General features: G+C 38.4%; 1 long non-coding RNA gene across 1 annotated transcript in view; it reads right to left on the bottom strand.

Moving 5' to 3' along the window:
• Positions 1–5,298: 5,298 nt before the first annotated feature.
• The window catches only part of LOC144770086 (uncharacterized), a 29,160-nt gene continuing 17,424 nt past the window's right edge, over positions 5,299–17,034 (bottom strand). The window contains exon 4 of the long non-coding RNA XR_013598793.1: positions 5,299–5,421. This is a non-coding gene — a long non-coding RNA (uncharacterized LOC144770086). The remainder of the gene's footprint in view (positions 5,422–17,034) is intronic.

The following is a 17,034-nucleotide window of genomic DNA, read 5'->3' on the forward strand; positions in this document are numbered from 1 at the left end:
TGACAATGCCCCTACAGTATACCAAGCCATCTCTAAGCTACATGTCATCTCTGAATCTATTCACCAAGATACTGGAGATTGGTCTGTTATGGGATGGTTTTGGGGACTACTGTCCACTTGGGGATGGAAAGTGCTAACTTTCCTCGGAATGATCTTAGCACTCGTCTTTTCTTGTTGTCTTTGTCTACAGTGTGGTCCAGCCATTTGTGGACTCTGTGCCACGATCTGTGTCTCCAAACCAGTAGCACAGCAGACAGAAAACATTAAGATGATGGTGCAACAACATCTCAGTGACCTCATGACCATTGATATTGACTCAGACTAACATGGGTTCCTTTGTGCATTGCCTGAGTATGGCAAAAGGAGGGTCTGAGGTTACGTAGTTTTCGGCCCTACTTCGCTATAGCCGCCATTTTGTGTTTAGTCGCCATTTTATGTTGCCTCACTCAGGCAGCACGGCTAATGCGGTAAAATGGTCTTTCTGCCGTTTTCAGCTGCTTCATGTTTTTCCCGCTAAAGAGCAATCTTTGTCCTTGTGTGCGTTGCTGATGTCAGGGTCTGGCCGAGTTCGCAAAGCCATGTCTAGACTGATTAATCCATGACTTACTCCACTGTTTGGGTCCCACCATTCTTCTCTACCTTATCTTATTTAACTGGCCTTCACTATTCTCTTCGTGTGTTCTCTTGTTACATAGCTCTTCTTTTGAAGCATTCTACACATGTTTTGCCACCTGCAAATTGAATTACGGGCACTAGTGTTGATTAACTTGATGGGAGGAGAGCACACGGGGTCTGAAAGGAGGGTGTGTTTTAGATATCCGATAGCTTGTTTTCGAACTATTCCTATTTGTCAGTTTTGTGTATATTGGGAGTTGTCATTGTAAACTTGTGTTGTATAATAGACTGTGCGCCACGGATTGAAGTGGCAGTCTCTTGAGAACCCCCCTGTGTGGTACTTCTTAGATAACTGTGCTTAGCTGCAGCTAATAAAACTACTTTTCTACGCCTAACAGAGTGTCTCGTGTCTCTGTCGGTCGAGGCAGGTGAACTCGGAGATCTTAGGCGTGCCCTGCGCCGCCTGGCCCATAAGGCTGGGTTCTCCACTTTGAGGATGGGTGCCTTTGTCATGGCAAAAGAATATGATAGGTACAATCTACATGACAATCTAGTTTCAACAGAGAGAACATTTAAAAACAACAGGCAGAGCACTACACTATAACTGTGAACTTAAAGCAAATTTCTTTGACTGTGAAGGCTTGAAATTTATTTTATTTGAAGAAGATAATCGTGCTAACAGCTGGATAAAAAATCTAGATCACTTTTGTGACTATGATTGATATTTTGAGAGATACTTTGATATCTATTGTAGGAGTATACTGTTGTCGGGGTAGACTCACACAGTAATGAATGCAGCCAAGGAAAACTAGTCAGAAGGAAGGGTGACACAAGCTTTATATTGGAGATGGGAAATTATGGCTTTACAAAGTGAGAGTGCAACAATGGCTTAGGCATCACCCACTAGCCCTATATTACTCTTTTTCTTTGATGAGCACTTCACAAATCTGCAAGACTTGACCACTTCGTAGTGTTCGAGGTAGTAGCCTCAAAGATAACATTTGCTGAGATAGTCAACATCTCTTGGTATTACACCGTACTCATTACATTGACATTACAGACACCTGGATAAGGACAGTGAGATATAAGGTGGTGGCTTACAGACAGCGGCTTTCACAGTGAGGAGATTGCGGTGTAGGGCAGGAAAGCATATCTTATTGCGGGTGAGAATGATGGGGGGAATGGGATAGACAACACTTAATGCTAGTGTAAGTGGAAGCATTTTTTTGCATTCTGATAAATAAGGACCACAAAGAAAAGAGGGAGCATTTGGAAGGCCTAGTTAAGGAATGACGTAAATAAATTGCAGTGAGAGCTTATGTGTAAATGTTAAAGACACATAAAGAGAGGAGGAAAATCTGTTGCAAAGTAGTCAATGATATTATGATAGAGATAACAAAACTAGAGGATATTGGCATATAAATGGCGAGTTAAGATAATTTCTGAACATCTGTCTTCAGTTAATGACTCAGCTTTGTAGGTCTGTGGTATAGATGTAGACATTCTATGAATTATACAAGACACTGTACTGAGCTAAAGCAGTATATGGCAAAGAGGTGAATTTTTATATGGAATGTGGTAAAGTGTGAGTGTTCACAGAAGAGCATAGCTTAGAACTATGAAGAGCAATGTGACTAAATAAAGGTGTTGCTGGTACGTTGAAATTAAAAGTTCACAGAATGCTGAGTTTGTATGCGGTGGCATTGCTTTCTTAAAAACGTTTTGTAGGGAGCTATACTGCTTTTAACTCCTTAATTGTGCTTGAAGGCATGACAAAGCTGATAATAAGCTCTGTAATGTCTATAGATATGTTGAGGGTAAGAAACATAAAAATAGAAGTTTTGTTATGAATTAAAGTGTTTCAAAGATAGATAATTAGAGGGGTGTATGTATGGGGGAGAATGCTTATGTGAGCCGTATAAAGTATATATAGTAATGTATTTAGTGTGTTATAGTTATAGTATTGTAAAATGTGTATAAAAGATCGTGAGTGAGAGATGTAGTTATGTATGAGGGGGAACTAGATGTAAGACAAATGTGTTATTGGATATATTTGTAAGAATTTATTAGTGGTTTTTTTATTTGAACTTGTAAACATTGTATAGTCTTTTAGTACTTACTTCCAATTGTGTATTCCGAGTAGTATTTAACATTTTCTCATTACCTTTGTGCACAGTCAAGTGCGTCATTTTCACATATGTTCCAAGTTTTATCGGGAATTCTGTTTTGTCTCTCCATAGTGTTATTTTAACGGAGTCTGTTGTATCAATAATTGTTATTGATTTTAGTTTAGTTTCTTGTCCCGCAACAAAAATATTTTTTGTTTCTTCTTCCTGTAAAATAAAAAAAACATATTAGTATTATTTTTCTGTATTTTGTATAGTGACAGTATAGTTTGTATTTTGTTGTGTAATTGTAAAAGATAATGTTAGTAGAGTATAGTAGTGTAGTTATGATGTATTAGTAAGTGTGTTGTAGAGAGTGTTTCGTAGAGAGTGTGCGGGAAATAGAGAGTGTGATATGGAGTGTGTAGTAAAGAGTTTGATGTATAGAGTGTGTTTGAGAGTGTGTTTTTTAGAAAGTGTGTTGTATATTGCGAGTTATAGAGTGTTTTCAATAGTGTGATAGAGAGTGTTGTAGAGTGTGTGTGTGAGACTTTTATTTTTTAGACAGTGTGTGTTACAGAGTATGTTGTATAGAGTGTGTGTACGATAGTGTGTGGTAAAGAGTGTGTGGTAGAGAGTGTGGGTTAGAGAGTGTGTGTTAGAGAGTGTGTGTTAGAGTGTGTGTGTTAGAGACAGTGTGTGTTAGAGACAGTGTGTGTTAGAGAGAGTGTGTGTTAGAGAGTGTGTGTTAGAGACAGTGTGTGTTAGAGACAGTGTGTGTTAGAGAGAGCGTGTGTTAGAGAGAGCGTGTTAGATAGTGTGTGTTAGAGAGTGTGTGTTAGAGAGTGTGTGTTAGAGAGTATGCGTTAGAGAGTGTGGTATAGAGTGGGTTCCAAAGAGTGTTTAGTAGAGAGTGTAATGTGGAAAGTGTGTGGTAGCGATTGTGTTGTAGAGAGTTTGTGATAGAGTGTGATATAGAGAGTATTTGATAGTGTGTAGTAGAGTGTGTATAGTAAAGGTATAGACAGTGTAGTTATGTGAATTAAGATAAATAAAAAGTTGTGAAAGTGCTGAGAATTGTTGCCACTTGCTTCAGGTAAGTAACACTATGGTAGTATGCATATTTGTTTATACATGCATGCTTACTTTTTCATCACTATGATAGTATACATAGTTTGTTTTGCATGCATTATTACTTTTTCATTATTAGCTATTCACAACTTAGAATTGTAATGTAGATAAAATGAAGCCTTAAAGATAGAGGAAAGTGAAGAATAGATATGTTGTAGTATATAGTAAGTAGTAGAGAGAGTAATAGGAGGTGTTTTTGTAGTATAGAGTAAGTAGTAAAGCATATTAATGAGTATTATATAGTGTATAGAGATGTTAGTATAGTGTCGTTACGAGAATGTGTTGAAGAGAGGGTGGTGAAGAGAGTGTGATGAAGAGAGTGTGGTGAAGAGAGTGTGGTGAAGAGAGTGTGTGTTAGAGAGTGTGTTGTAGAGAGTGTGTGATACAGTGTGATATAGAGAGTATGTGATAGTGTGTTGTAGAATGTGTATAGTAAAGGTGTAGACAGTGTAGTAATGTGAATTAAGATAAATATCAAGTTGTGAAAGTGCTGTGAATTGTTGCCAATTGCTTCAGGTATGTAACACCATGGTAGTATGCATATTTGTTCACACATGCATGCTTACTTTTTCATCACTATGATAGTATACATAGTTTGTTTTGCATGCATCACTTTTTCATCATTAGCTATTGACAACTTAGAATTGTAATGTAGATAAAATGAAGCCTTAAAGATAGAGGAGAGTGAAGAATAGATATGTAGTAGTATATAGTAAGTAATAAAGAGAGTAATAGGAGGTGTTTTTGTAGTATAGAGTAAGTAGTAAAGCATATTAATGAGTATTATATAGTGTATAGAGATGTTAGGAGAGTGTGGAGAAGAGAGTGTGGAGAAGAGAGTGTGGAGAAGAGAGTGTGTTGAAGAGAGTGTGGAGAAGAGAGTATGGTGAAGAGAGTGTGGTGAAGAGAGTGCGGTGAAGAGAGTGCGGTGAAGAGAGTGCGGTGAAGAGAGTGCGGTGAAGAGAGTGTGGTGAAGAGAGTGTGGTGAAGAGAGTGTGGTGAAGAGAGTGTGGAGAAGAGAGTGTGGAGAAGAGGGTGTGGAGAAGAGAGTATTTAAATTCCAAAATAACTCAGAAGTACTTTTATTTTATACATAATGTTTAAAATGACTTTTTTTCCTGAACTAACATACCTCGGATATTGTCCCTGTTATGGTCATTAATGACCGTCATTTCGCTTCTCTTATAGTTTTTATAGGTGAAACTGGTGGAGCTGGTGGTTCTAGTATGATTTTTGCTTCTTGTATAATTGCACTTGGAAGTGTTAAAGGTGGCATCCTTGATATCTTTGTTTGTTTAGTTAATAGTACTACATTGTTCTTTGTAAGGAAATTCCTAATAATAATTTCGTTCCCTTCTTTTGTTTGCTTGTAAAATTCGTCATTATAGCAAGTGCCTTTAATAGAACCACTTTCATCTGCTAGAGCAAGATGGTATAATATTTTGCTTTCTTGTTTAGCATTTCTGTAGTTTGTTTTTGAAGAACATGTAACTATATTTGGTCCTATTGCTTTCTGATATGGTTTGCTCTCTTCTTGTTTTGCCTGCTTAATTTCGTGTATAGAAATCATCTGAAATGAGAGAAAATTGTGAGTACATATTTTGGACATAATTTGTGAAAACATTTGTCATTCCTGCCAAAAACAGCATATTAAATTATACATTATGCTTATTAAATTGCTACTCATAAGGCTTTGTGATCACTATAATATGACTCCAATATACCATAGTGCGTTAAGTGTACATTAGTATAGATATGATCTAATGTCGAATTATAGTCTGTTGTATATTCTTGTATTTTTTTGGTCACATTTAAATTCGTTTAGCATACTTTGTAATAGTAGTGCTGTGTTTTGTGATACTTGTGTTAAATCTATGTTGAAGTCACCCATTATTATATAGTTATAATTAGGGTAACAGTTTAATATGGTACTTAAAACTTGTAACAGTGTTTGTATATGTACATGTGGTGGCTTGTATAGTATAACAAAAAAGTAGTTGCAATTATTAAGATGGAGAGTAAAATGTAGAATGTCAATTTCATGTTGTGTTTCATATATTGGCATTAAGAAAATATTCTTTCTGTAATAAATTGCTATTCCATGCTTAGTTATGTGATGGTGGAATTTATCAAATATTAATAGATGGTACTGTTCTATTAAGAAAGTATTGCTATCTGTTGTTCTAGTAGTGTTTATTTCAGTGAAGCATAGAATATCTGCATTCATTATATTTGTGTCTGATTTTAGTGCTGTGTAATTTTTTTGCAGTGAACGTATATTATGTACAATAATATTACACAGTTGGCTATAGTTACCTAATTGGGGTACTGATATTTGCAATTGCATATCTGTCCTTAATGTTGCCATTTCTTCATGTACTTTTGGATGTACTACTATTTTGTCTTGCTGAAAGTTTTTAATATATATGTTAGCTAATGATTTGGCTCTACTTAAAGCTACATAATGCAAATGATGTATTTTGCTATTGGATGTAAAGTGGTTCAATAGTTTCTCCTTGCGTTCTATGTATAGTACGTGCAGATGATTGTCGTAGGGCAAATTGTTTGCGTATAATTGTTATACCTTTTTTTGTAAATTGAAAATGGCGTGATATAGTATGAATTGGTGTCCAATTAGGCAAAATGTTAGTGCTATATATGTGTTTATTTTCTTGCCTTGTAAATTTACCAACGTTTTCTTTATCAAAATAAATCCATATTACATTAGGGGTGTTATTGATAGTTTCTACAAATTCAACTATGCCTGTGCCAAAATTGTGGGGGGACTTGTTCAGGATAAGGCCAGCAGTCAGGACAATCTCCTTTTGACTGTCGAGGAGGAACCATGGGCAGTATCATCTATTGAGAGTTTTCAACCTCTCACAGAAGAGATCTTTAACAGCCTTGCTCTTAGTGTATCTTCTGGCTCCCCCTTAGACCCCTTCCCCATAAGATCTGGAAGGAATATGGGCCAGAGCTATTTCCCTGGATGCGACTGATCTGCTGCCAGTCACTGGAGGAAGGAGTTGTGCCGGAGATATGGAAGCAGGCAACGGTAACTCCTCTACTCAAGAAACCCTCACTGGACCCAACTATCCCAGCTCATTTTAGGCCTATATCCCTTCTGCCCTACCCCATAAAAATCCTGGAAAAGGCTGTTAGTAGATCTTTGTCGAGTTATCTTGAAGATAACCGCCTACTGGATAAGGATCAGTTCGGGTTCCGCCCAGGCCACGGGACAGAGACTGCGTTGGCTACGATGCTGGACACACTGTGAATGCGAGCCGACAATGGTAATTCATCAATACTAGTGTTGTTGGATATGTCGGCCGCATTCAACACGAAAAGCCACGCAGTCCTGCTAGGCAGACTGGAGAAACTGGGGGTGAAGGGCAAAGCTCTGTCATGGCTACAATCATACCTGTCAGGTAGACAACAGGTAGTGACCATGACTTCGTATGCTTCTCCTAAATCCCTGGTTCACCATGGAGTGCCACAGGGCTCGGCGATCAGCCCTATCCTTTTTAATATATACTTGCGGCCTATGATCCCCATTATAAAATCTTATGGGATCGACCTGATCAATTACGCTGACGACACCCAATTGGTGTTTTCCCTTGAAGGGAAACATGCAGTGTCTATGGACACATTCCAGGAATGCATGTGTCGGGTTTCTGGTTGGCTTAATGCACATTCCCTACAATTTAACGAGGGGAAAACGGAGATAGTCTACTGCTCGACTGCGAAATTGAATCAGCAGCCACAGAGTCAGCTTAGGCTCTCCCCGGGGGCTGATCTCTGTGTCCCAGTTAAGACAGTGCGTAACCTGGGAGTACTGTTTGATGAAGATCTTCAAATGGTATCGCAAACCAACAAAACTATCAGCGTCTGCTTTGGTCTGCTAAAAGCACTTAGACAGATTCTCCCTCTTCTTCCCGCCGAGGCCAGACCCTGGTGGTAAGGAGTATAATCTTATGCAGACTGGATTACTGCAATTCCCTAAATTTAGGTGCCCCCTCATATATCTTGCAGGGACTGCAGAGAGTCCAGACTTTCGCGGCCAAGCTGGCACTTAATAGACCACGCAGCTCCTCTACCACAATGACTCTGAGAGACCCCCACAGGCTGCCCGTGAGGGACAGAGTCACATTTAAATCACTGTGCACTGTCTATAGAGTACTGTACAGTACGGGCCCCCTACCAATGCAGGAGAGACTTACATGGTACAAGCCCACTAGGCCTCTTCGCTCCTCTAGTCTGAGTCTAGCAACAACCACCAGATTTAAGAGAGCCAGGATGGGAGGTAGGGCTTTTTGCACAGTTGCGTCCCGGCTGTGGAATGAGCTGCCCCAGAACATCAGGCAAGCCGACTCCCTGATAGATTTTAGAAGGAGCCTAAAGACCTGGCTATTTGCCAAAATCTGAGATTTCAGTACCCACTATTCAGCCCTGCCATCGGCCGGCTCCATCTGATTAGGATACCCGTAGGGTGGTAGTTGCGCTATACAAGAGCTATATACAATACAATACAATACAGCACCATTTGTTAAGCCATCATTAACATTTATATTGCAAGTTAGATCATATCTTAATTTTAAGGCAATATGTAATATGAATGGCAGGCCCATTGTTTTAGTTGGGTCTGTAGGTAATTGAGTTAGTATTTTTTTGTTACTACTTCAGTTAAGTCAGATGCAACTGAATCTATAGCTGTTGCTGTGTATACAGGATAGTTTATTATGTGATGCAATAAAACTTCACTATTAATGTTAACTTCTTTGTTTGTTGACATAATATAAGGGATAGTTTTCATAATGTTTTCTGGTGGTTCTAATTCTCGTTTTTGTATTATATCTGCATTAGTTTGGTTTCCTTCTCGTAATCTGTTTAGTAGTTCCGCAAATGGCAAGTCATTTAGCTGCCTCATAATTTTTGTTAACTCAAATAACTTAAAATGTGCTTGCCATAGATTAGTACTTAATGGTCTGTATGAATGTCTAGAGTTTTCAAATATGTATGTGTCAAAAACTGGCTTTAATTGATAAAAATCTCCAATCGCTAAAATGGATATTCCACCAAAAGGGAGATTAGACATTTTTATTTCTTGTAATCTATTATGTATGAAATTGAATAGATTTGCCCCTACCATTGATATCTCATCTATTATTTGCAATTTAAGATGCGTTAATTCGTTTTTTAGTGTGCTTCTGTTCTCATGAGTTAGTGGTTTATGAGTTAGTGTTTGCGAAACTGGTATTTTAAACGTACTATGTAGTGTTTTACCATGAATGTTATGTGCTGCTTTGCCCATTGGAGCTGGAAGCAATACATATATGTTGTCTGGATTTTCTCCTGCTCTAGTATTGTAGTACCGTAGTAATGTTTGGTAAAGTGCTGTAATAAGGAAGCTTTTACCTACTCCTGCACCACCTGTACAAAATGTGTAGCAGGGTGCTTCTTTTGTTTTTATCCAATGTAAGTGATGGTATATAAAGTTAAGTTGTTCATTAGTAAGATTTTGCATTATACTGTCATATTGGTCATTTGGTATTATATTATTGGTTAGTGCTTCTTCAATACTTGTACTTCTAATACCTAAATCGAATGATCTCATATAATAGTTGTTCATTAACTTGAACGTCTGGACATATGTTGTCATCTGTTTCTATATCTGTTGGAGGTATAAGTGATGTGTCTAATGTACTGTTTTCATTGTCATTGGTTGTTAGTGTTTTACTATACTTATTATGATAAAAGTCAACTGTGCTTTGAATTTCAAGATATCGTTCATAATATGTTTCTTTATGACCAATTATTAGATTTTCTACTCTCCATGGGTAATAAAGCATTACCAATTCTCTATCATAATTTTCAGAGTAATTTTTTTTGTTAAATCTGCAATAGCGAATTATTTTAGTTTTTTTGCGTTTTGTATAGTCTGCTTCTATCGCTTCATCTTGTATATTAATCTCAAGTTCTTCTTCATCTGAACTATAAAAGTTATTTTCAGGGAGGAAATTCTCATGGTCTGTTTCATTTTTTCATCATACATAGATGCATAGTCAGCTAATGTACATGTTTCTAATTTTTCAGGCCGTTTGCTATACTTTACTATAATATTCTCATATTGTATTTTATTAGACGTATCTGGCAACAAATTTATAGTCTCTATATCTTTTAATAAGTATGTACGCTTTTCTTGTGGGCTTGTATTAATGAATATAAAAGATCTATAACTTTTCCGTAAAGGAATTTGAAGTATAAGATAGGCTGCTTCTTGTGCACTTATTTCTGTACAGTTTAAGAATTTGTTACCTATATGCTTAAGTTGATCTTTTATACTTGGATTGTGATATACTTCCTTTGCAACTTGTGCAATTATTTTGCTCACTCCACGTTGAGATTTACTAATATATGAAACTATATATACGGCACATGCATATGCATCTAAGATGTATTGTATATCAATGTTTGCTTGCCATGCTTATGAAATTGTAGTATTGTAGTTAGTAATAAAGCATTCAGCTGGTGCTGTTTTTAGAAAAACAGATTTTTTCTCTATAATAGACTGTATACATAAAAGATACTGTTTTATATCTAGTTGCATTGAATCTAAAAACTGACTAAAAGTATAACTCTGGAAGTCTTGTGTGTTCATAGTTAGATATATTAGTTCAATTTGCTGAAGGAGCTCTTGATCTGTTTTGTCTAGCTCTAATGGTTCTAATATAAAAGTTTCTGGCATTGGATATTTTGGGTACTGATATTTGCATGTTCTTTTATGTTTGATACGGCAATTTTTTGTATGCCCATGCCTTTGGAGGGGTAATAAAGACTATATTTGGATCTTGTGTTTTTGCACATGTTACATACTTATTTATAAAAGTAATAACGTCATTGAGTTCAGAAGTTTCATATTGGGGAGCATTCTCTATCTATATTATAGCATGTATATGTGGTGATCCTCGTTGTTGGAATTCAACTCTATAAAAGTAATCTATAATTTTGCCAATTGCGTTACTTTCATGTAATAAAATACAATTAAATAGTTTTCTAACTTGGAAGTCAAAATATCTTGCATATGTAATTGGATTTTGTTGGATTAATGTGCATTTTATTTCCCATGACATATTTTCAAATTCTTCTTTTGTACATTCTTTCTTTTTTTCACTACGCAATAATATGTTAATTAAATGATACCATTTTGTTTCTGCAGCTGATAAAGTAAAAAGTTGGTATTCCTAATTGTCTAATCATAGCAAATAGGTCTTTTTTGCATTGCTCCCAATATGGTGGTGAACTATGTATAGTTTTTAGTATTTTGTACCCCTCATTATATTGTAGAATCCTGTCTAATTTTTGTTTTATGTCTTTTGCAGTTATAATCTTCCCATTATTAAAGTATTTTCTAAGTGAGATGTATATTTTGCTTTGTATTTATTTTATGCGTAATTTTGTCAATTTAAAGAAAACATTTGTTATCGACTTCGCTACTCTTTGATCATTACTTCTTAATTCCCATTGACATATTGTGCTGTAATGTATTGGTACATGCCTTTCTTTATTTGTTGGCCTTCGCTTTCCACAAAATATTGTAGGGAAAGCTAAATATTCAGAATCTATGTCTTCATATAGACCTCTTGGTGTGTTATGTTCTGCAGGTGCTAAGCTTAAAATATTAATGTTTTCTGTAGTTATAGTTTCATTAGTTAACATAGTATCTAAATTCCCTGCTGCAATGTTGTCTTCAGAATATGATGTATCGTTTGTATCAGAAGTGTCATTACAAGGTGGTATATTTGCTGGTGTATATTCCCAATCTGGATTAATGGTGACTCCATATTCTTTGAACATACTGCTAGTAGTTGCTAAATATAGAGCAGCATGTTTTACTTTATTCGGTCTAACATTTTCAAAATGGGTATAAGATTTATAACTCAATTTTCTTTTTAATTTAATGGGAATTGTCATGTTATTATTAATTTGCCTTGGTAAAACAGTAACAGTTGTCATAACATCTGCAGGTACATTAACTACTGCACCTGAAAGAGATTTTTGGAACTCACGTGGTAGTGTTCTAATTTGTAAAAAAGGTATTCTTGGTGATACTAATCTTTCTTCTAAATTATGCAAGTGTAAGGCTGCTGGGATATCAGGAAATGTCACCCCATTATAAAATGAGCAAGGTGGTATTTTGTTCTTACTAATATGTATGTGACATGTTTTACATATCTCATCTATTTGGAATTTGCTAATGTTACATGCAATGAATTTTGCCTTTTTTGTAATATTGTGTGTTTTCAGAAAATTGTGTTTATGCCATAATTGATTGCAAATAGTGCAATCATACTCTGGACCATATGCTATTTGTGCATGAAAGCTACTAATTATGTCAGTTGTTGTCCGTAACCTTATATTAGTATTAGTGTTTTGTGTATTTTCTTGTTCCTGTGTATGCTTTCTTTTTCTGTTACTGTTATTTTGTAGAACTTGTATCCTACTTGTTGTTTGAGTTTGTAATTCAGCATCAGGTGTAAATGTGTCTTGGTATTGCTAATAGTTATGTTAGAAGTAAAATTACTGTGTGTTGTCAAAACCTCTTCTTTTGCTTGGCTATTGCTGTTTACTGTGTTTATAATTGCATCTTTTACTTGTACGTTTGTTGTTGGAATATGCGTTAATGCATTTACAGATATCTTTGTAGTATGGACATATATGTTTTTATAGACTTCATTTTACCCTTGCTGTGGTCTTTTAGTGTTACCTTGAGTGAAACTTTGCTAATTGTGATTATTTTCACTGGAGTTAATTGTAAAGTAATACTCCGTGAATTTGTTGGATTTTCTTTATCAGCTAACTTTCTGATGTATTCTATAAGAACATGAATAGATTCGATTTCTATAGCAATACATGTTCCATTAGGATGAGGTATTGCTTTTTCATCTAGGCTATGTGAATCAAATATAAAGTATGCATGGATAGTTTTAAATACTGAAATTGCATATTTATCTATACAGATTAATACACCAGTTTCTAAATTAATTGTTGAAGTTAATGTTGATATAAATTTGGCATTTATAATTTGTGCTTCTTTAGTTATCTCGTCTCTAAAGCATTTTTTGAGCTTAATAAAATATATTATGTTATTGTGATCTATGTAATTTGGTAAATATTTTTGTTGCATACAATTATCTTTATTAACAGAGTGCATTTCTGTATATAAAGCATCTCCGAGACCCATAATACAATGTAAATCTAGACTATCCCAAGTAGATGCTGGTGTACAGTAGTTATGTAGAATAGCTTTTAGCTATAGTCTTTAGGATATTTGCCTAAATTCTCCCCTGAGGCGGAAGCCGGGGGCGCTCAGCTCTATCTTTGTTTACTGGTAATTTCACGTTCTTGATCAGCAAAGTACGTGTGTATTTTTAAAATTTGTATATATTTTAACTGTTCTATTTTAAATCGTACTCCCCTGTACTTCGGCGCGAGATTTGCGTCGCACCGAAGCCGCCAACACATCTTTCCTTGCACGGCGCAGCCGATTTCAGGCGCTGACACTGTGACTTCACCCACCTCAGCCGCCATCTTGCTGGGAGGAAAGGGTTGTGGTCCAGTTGTTGGACGCCTCCCGCCCTCCCAGGATACTTAAGGGGCCTAACACACAACCGGGGCGATATTTGCCTAAATTCTCCCCTGAGACGGAAGCCGGGGGCGCTCAGCTCTATCTTTGTTTATTGCTAATTTCACGTTCTTAATCAGCGAAGTACGTGTGTATTTTTAAAATTTGTATATATTTTAACTGTTCTATTTTAAATCGTACTCCCCTGTACTTCGTCGCGAGATTTGCGTCGCACCGAAGCCGCCAACACATCTTTCCTTGCACGGCGCAGCCGATTTCAGGCGCTGACACCGTGACTTCACCCACCTCAGCCGACATCTTGCTTGGAGGAAAGGGTTGCGGTCCAGTTGTTGGACGCCTCCCGCCCTCCGAGGATACTTAAGGGGCGTAACACACAACCGGGGCGATATTTGCCTAAATTCTCCCCTGAGGCGGAAGCCGGGGGCGCTCAGCTCTATCTTTGTTTGTTGCTAATTTCACGTTCTTGATCAGCGAAGTACGTGTGTATTTTTAAAATTTGTATATATTTTAACTGTTCTATTTTAAATCGTACTCCCCTGTACTTCGGCGCGAGATTTGCGTCGCACCGAAGCCGCCAACACATCTTTCCTTGCACGGCGCAGCCGATTTCAGGCGCTGACACCGTGACTTCACCCACCTCAGCCGCCATCTTGCTGGGAGGAAAGGTTTGCGGTCCAGTTGTTGAACGCCTCCCACCCTCCTCTAACCCTCCTCTAAACATGTATAAAAAAAAAAGGGCCTCCCCGTCCGCGCAGCGTGCGGGCGCAGCGGGCGCGCCAAAGGCGCGCAAAAGGCAAGCCTGTCTGCGCCCGTCCACGCCGGGACTGGGCCCAGGACCCCTGTCCGGGCCCCGTCTGATCACAGGCTGGTCTATTCCCGTACATTTTTGACGGAGCTTCGTTCACTCCCCACTCCCCGTTGCATAATGCAGGATCCAACAAAAGTATTTGAAAACGCTACTCTTACATGCCCTCATTGCAACAGTGCGATACCTATAAATAACACCAAGATCCAATCCAAGTTACAAGCCAATTTTAAAGAAGTTAATATTCTCATGGCCCTCATTAACGCGCGATCATTGTGTAAGCACAGTCAGGAAATAGCGGACCTTATTACCGGTAATAATTTAGAAGTCCTTTTTATTACTGAAACATGGACGGATGATTCGTCAGACCCCGATTTAGTAATTGCAGTACCTCAAGGATATAAAGCTTACCGACAGGACAGGGTAAGAAAAAAGGGAGGTGGGCTGGCTATTATAGCCCGGGAGCGGTTCGTCGTCAGAACAGCATCCATTCCAGTGACATCATGTGAAGCCCTGCAGTTCGGTATCAAGCTTACTACCCTTTTTAATTTTAAGGGAGTACTCTTATACCGACCTCCAGGAACAAGGACTGGTTTTCTTACTAACCTAAACACAATATTGGAGTCGCTAGCCACCGAAGAGTCCTTTACAGTTATGGGCGACATGAATTTTCACCTAGAACAAGATAATGATAAGGACACCTCCACCCTCATTACAGACCTGGAAACACTGGGTCTCAGACAAATGGTCACCTTCCCCACCCATCAGGCGGGACATATCTTAGACGGTATCTTCTCCAACGTTGAGGGCTTACATATATTAAATATCTTACCCATGCCTTGGACTGACCACCATGCCATCTTCAGCAGACTGACAATCAATTAAATCTTGAGAAAAAAGGTCATTACTCCTATCCCAGGTTCCTTTAAAGTATGGAAGAATATAAACCGGACTGAATTAACAAAGCTATTGGACAGTACACGTCCATCCCTGTCCACTGAGCCTAATACCGCAACTCTACAATTTCACGACTGGTTAGGCCATGCCACCAATCTCCTAGTACCAATTAAAACCCAATCTAGGAATAGAACCACACCAACCGCCCCGTGGTACACAGAGGAATTAAGAAGGCAAAAACAACTGAACAGGAATAGGGAAAGGCACTGGCGCAAAACCTATGATATAGAGAGTAAGACCAAATATAAAGATTCATTGGCCGTTTATAAAGCCATGATTACTGATGCAAAAAAAATTCCAGTAGGCAATTATACGACATTACCAAAACTCTGTCAGGTAATGTTCCAGATCTCACCCCGCCCTCCTCACAATCCCTTTGTGATGCACAGGCCAGCTTCTTTTTCTCTAAAGTAAATGACATCTATCAGGCTTTTACGTCGAAAATCAACTCGACAATAGCAACTCCTTTTGATTTGCCCTCGGAAAAGGTTCTGACCAGGTTCAAGGCCCTTATGACCGACCAAATAAAGATCATTGTCTCTTGTATCAAAACAGGATCGGTATAGATCCTTGTCCTTTTTCAGTCCTCCTACCAGTGATGGACATAATCATCCCGGTCATTACTCTAGTTTGTAACTCTATATTGGGTTCTGGGACATATCCGGATTGCTTAAAGTATACGCTGGTGAAACCCCTGTTGAAGAAATCGAGTCTGGACAAGGCCGAATTAAAGAATTACAGGCCCATAGCAAGTCTCCCTTTTTTAGCCAAAGTGGCCGAAAAAGCTATGAATCAACAACTATCCGAGTATGTAGAGAAACATCTTCTACTGGATGATACACAATTCGGTTTCCGAAGGTATCATGGTACTGAAACCGCCTTAATCAAGGCTGCAGACGACATCAGAGCAATCCGAGACCAGGGAGGGACAGCAGTACTTGTACTGCTTGATTTATCGGCGGCCTTCGACACGGTTGACCATAAGATCTTGGTGGACCGTGTCGGAAAGATGGGTATTCACCATACAGCGAGAGATTTGCTCGCATCCTTCCTGGCCGACAGAACATAGGCTGTCACCCTGGGGCCATACCAATCTGCCAAGTTGTCACTACCGCGTGGGGCTCTTCAAGGCTCATCCCTAAGTCCGACACTATTTAATATCTATGTGTCGGACCTTGCCAATGTTATCAAAGCATATGGGATGAGCCTAACCTCCTACACTGACGACACGCAATTGGTTTTGGCCATCAAAGGCGATGGATACAAGGTGGCAGAGCGTTTCCAAAGCGGAATGCTAGCAATCGGAGAGTGGATGGCGTCCAACTGCCTTAAGCTCAACTCCGATAAAACGGAGGTGGTCATCTTTGGACCCCTCTCACCAGGCTGGTCAGCAACCTGGTGGCCATCAGCCTTTGGAGTCCCTCCCAGCCCGGCCCTCAAGGTCAGGAACCTGGGAGTGATTTTTGATGAGGGTCTCAACTTTGTAGCACATGCGAATAAAGTAGCGGCCACAGCCCATCACAAATTAAGAATGATCAGGAAAATCATTCCGTTTTTGCCAGATGCAGCTGCCAAAACATTGGTCAGTTCTCTAGTTTTATCGTCCCTTGACTACTGCAATGGCCTATTCTTAAATGCCCAGGTCAGGGTAACCAATAAGCTTCAAACTATACAGAATGCAGCAGCACGTCTGCTTTCTAGAACACCTAAGTTCTCGGCCATATCAGACACAATCAAGAAATATCACTGGTTGACGATTCGGAATCGGATCAAGTTCA

Source organism: Lissotriton helveticus, chromosome 7 (assembly GCF_964261635.1).
Source record: "Lissotriton helveticus chromosome 7, aLisHel1.1, whole genome shotgun sequence".
NCBI classification, from domain to species: Eukaryota; Metazoa; Chordata; class Amphibia; order Caudata; family Salamandridae; genus Lissotriton; species Lissotriton helveticus.